The sequence below is a fragment of the Tupaia chinensis genome, unplaced genomic scaffold (genome assembly GCF_000334495.1).
Source record: "Tupaia chinensis unplaced genomic scaffold, TupChi_1.0 Scaffold144197_2, whole genome shotgun sequence".
NCBI lineage: Eukaryota > Metazoa > Chordata > Mammalia > Scandentia > Tupaiidae > Tupaia > Tupaia belangeri.
The window spans coordinates 261575-265749 of NW_006204055.1; positions in this window are offsets into that span (position 1 = coordinate 261575).

Sequence of the window (4175 nt, forward strand, 5' to 3'; positions counted from 1 at the left end):
TTTTTTTGAGAGATTTTCACTGTAGGGCGCGTGCGCTCGCCAGACAGACAGAGAGAGACATAGAGACAGAAAGCGAGAAATCACCCCCCAGGGGGGATGGTCACACCGCAATCCCTTCTCCTCCATTCTCCTCTCGGGATCTTGGGCACGCACGCACACACGCCCGGCGTGAGTTTTAAGCCACCGGGTCCGGGACGTGAACCGCGGTTGACTACGTGGGAGTCCAGCGACATAGCCATTACGCCAACTGCTGGTTCCCCATCTTCGCTGACTTTGACCCAACCTGCTTTCTTGGGAATCGAGTGTCATTCAGCTCCAATGTGGCCGCCTCAAAGAGGCCTTCCCTAGCTGCCCTGTCTGTCCCACCATTCTCTGTCATGGCATCTTGCTTTATTTCTCCCTCGTACCTATCACCCTCTGAAGTGAGCTTGTCGATTTGTCTGCTCATCGCCTGTCTGCCTCACTAGCATGCTGCTTCCACGGGGTCGGAACTCGCTTTGTCCATTCATGTATCCGAGTCCCAGCATCAGCCCACACAAGGGCTCAGTTTATGTTTATGAAATCCGTGCTTGAATACAAACGTGGACAAGGGCTGGAAGGCTGTTGCAAATCAACAACCTTGCTATTTCTTTCCTTTTAGTATTATTTAATTTTACTCATTTTCATTATTTTAGTTTTTTGAGGTTGACTAGAGAGAGACAGAAAGAGAGAAGGAAAGTGTGAAAGCAAGCTGCCAGGTCTGGGACTCGAACCATGGCCAGCCATGTGGGAGTCCAGCTGCTTTAACCACCATGCCACCTGCCAGCCCCAACCCTTGCTGTTTCTTAGGAAGAGACTGGGATGATGGAGACAGTCAGGCTGAAACTTTAGCTTTACTTTATTTTGAATTTTTTGGATAAGTGTGTATTCACTTTTTAATTTGAATGGAGAGGGACAGAGAGAGAGAGACAGAGAGAGAGAGAGAAGGAAAGTGAGAAAGCAAGCCGCCAGGTCCAGCATTCGAACTGCGGTGGACCATGTGGAAGTCCAGTGCCCCCAACCACCATGCCACCTGCCAACCCCAAGAGTGTATTCATTTCTTAATTGATAGTTAAAACATAAAACAAAACACTGAACGAAGGGCCCAAGTCGCTGAGTCCTAATCCTGAAATTATGGCATGATCTTGGGCAGGTGGCCTGACTTGTCTGTCTGTGGCTTCTGACCTCACCTGTAAACACAGACCTACCTCCCCCGAACCAGGGTTTACAGTCTGCACAGCATTTTTATATTCATTATCTCAGCTATTACCTGCAACCCTGGGACACAGGCAAGGCAAAGATTATCATCTCCACTTTACAGGGTAGGAAGTTGGGATTCATGGGGGTGAGTTGTCTGGCCTGCGGTCACACCACTGTGATCACGTAGGTCTTCATAAGGTGAGCTGACTCAGATAATGAGTTTATAAAGCCCACAGGTGGCTAATGGGGGCCAGGAGGCTGTTATGGCCACAGGGTCACGGTCAGTCCTGGAGCTATCCTCAAGGACCTCCAGGGAGCCCTCAGGCTGATGAGGACAGGGATATAATCCCTCCTCAGTTTATTTTTTGTCTTGTTTTATTTACTGATTTATTTCTTCCACGAATGAGAGACACAGCATCCCCAACAGGGTCCTCATACCACCATCCCTCCAGCCTCAGGCGGCTCTGGGTCATGGGCATGCACGTGCCCAGAGCACTCAGGGAAGTTTCTGGACACAAGCCCGGAACCCTCCTGTGTGGATCAGCCTTGCAGAGAATTGTGCTTGACTGCTCTTCCACTGTCTGGACCCCTCCTGGTTTTTTCTTTCCTTTTTAGAAATATGCTGGAAGGCACATGGCAGAGAGGGAATGAATGAACCCCCAGCGGGGCCCACTCATGTCATGATATTTTTTCCTCCAATAGTTCATCTTGTCTGTATCCTGCTGCGAGCTGCCAGGGTTGACTCTGGATGGCCCAGTGAAATCTGGCTTTGTCTACATAGTGCTTAACTACTGTGCTATGGGGCTAGTCCACCTTGTGGGTCCTTTTTTTTTTTTTTTTGAGAGGTTTTTGCTATAGGGCACGTGTGCTCTCCAGACAGACAGAGAGAGACATAGAGACAGAAAGCAATAAATCACCCCCCAGGGGGGATAGTCATGCCGCAATCCCTTCTCCTCTATTCTCCTCTCGGGATCATGGGCAAGCACGCACATGCGCCCGGCGTGAGTTTTAAGCCACCAGGTCCGGGATGCGAACCGCGGTCGACTATGTGGGAGTCCAGTGACATAGCCATTACGCTAACTGCTGGTTCCTGTGGGTATTTTCTTAAGAATTATTTTATTTAACTTTATGTATTTTAATTTGACTAGAGAAGGAGAGAGAGAGAGAGGGAAAGTGAGAAAACAAGCCACCAGGTCTGGGATTTGAATCACAGTTGGCCATGTGGGAGTCTAGCATCCTTAACTACCATGCCACCTGCTGGCCCCTGCACCCTCTGGGTTTTAATGAGTCCTGGGTGGTCTTTGAAGGCCAAGGTGGGTGCTGGCATCAGACTCCTGAGCCTAAGTCCCTGATTTAATGAAAGCATCTGGAATCCTGATTTCCTGGAGTTGCTTCCCATAGGGGACAGAGTGGGAGGCTGTGAGGGATCCAGAGGGCCGGCCAGGCAGTCGGCCATGGCAGGCCCTTCCTAAGTGGCCTGAGGGTACATTCTGAGGGGTGACGCTCGCCCAGTTGACTGCTGGGGTCCCCAGGCCCTGGTTCACAATTGTATCCTAGACTGAGACTGTGGACCTTGAGGAGGTGGAATTCCCCAAATTGGCCTGCTCTTTGATAATTTATCCATGGAATGGGGGGGCAGGCTGGGCATACAATGCCTCAGTGCACTTCCTGCCCTGTTTACCAGGTACCAGGCAGCAACAGTATGAGTCATGTCGAAGGCCGCAGGCATTGTACCTGATCTTCTCAGCCACCGTGTAAAGCAGGAATTCTCCCTTTTTTTTTTTTTTGAGAGGTTTTTCACTATAGGGCGCGTGCGCTCGCCAGACAGAGAGAGAGAGACAGAGATAGAAAGCGAGAAATCACCCCCCAGGGGGGATGGTCACGCTGCAATCCCTTCTCCTCCATTCTCCTCTCGGGATCTTGGGCACGCACGCACACGCGCCCGGCGTGAGTTTTAAGCCACCGGGTCCGGCGGGATGCGAACCACGGTCGACTACATACATGGGAGTCCAGCGACATAGCCATTACGCTAACTCCTGGTTCCCGAATTCTCCCTATTTTTAAGATGTGGAAAATGAGGCTCCAGCAGGCACAAGGTCGCCAGCTGAGTGGGTGGGGAAGCCAGGATTCAAGCCTGGGTGGACAGGACTCCACGTTGCTGTGCTTTTCACTTCCCTGAGCACCGTGGGGTGACTAAGGCCCGTCCCTTCCCTCAGGGAGGCAGGACAGACCCGCCCCACCAGCTATTGCTTTGGGCAGAGTGCGTCACAGCAGCAGGGGGAGAGGTCCCACGGAGTAGAGGGAGAGTGAGGCCTGGGAGGTTCCTTCCCCCGCCAGATGTGGGAAGCCTGTCTGTCCTGCCAGACAGGGCCTGCCCTGCTCCTGCAGAAGCCCGACTGCTCTAACCCGGCTGAGGGGGCAAGCCCCAGGGGGTCGCGGGAGACCAGCTGCAGGACTGGCTGGTTGAGGGGCTCAGTACCTATTTGAGGGGACCCCTGGAGATGGAGGAGGCAGGAGGCTCCCTGGCAGGCTAGGGGGAAGGGACGGTGGAAGCCAGAACTACCTGGAGGTCAGGGTGTTTTAGAGTGGGAAGCAGGTTGACGGAAGCTGGTGGCCACCGGGTTGATTTGGGGTCAGCAGGGGAACTGCCTCCCCAGTGGCAGGGGGGGAGGGAGGGTTTGCCGGTCCCTAGAAGCCGGAGCGGCATAAGGGGGAAGAGGGAGGTGTCCCGCCTCTGAAGGGGGCAGGGTTGCAAAGGCGGGCAGCCTGGTGGTGGTGGCAGTGGTGAAGTCATTGTGGAGAGGGGCTAGCTTGCGGTGGGTGGGGGTGATCTTCCGGGGCTGTCCCAGGTTCTTCGGGCGGTTCGTCATGGGGCAAAGGTGGCTGGGGGGTCATCGAGAAGGAAGGCTACGGGGTGCTTAGCCCTCTGGGGGAGGAGGTCCCCGCCTGGGGGCGGA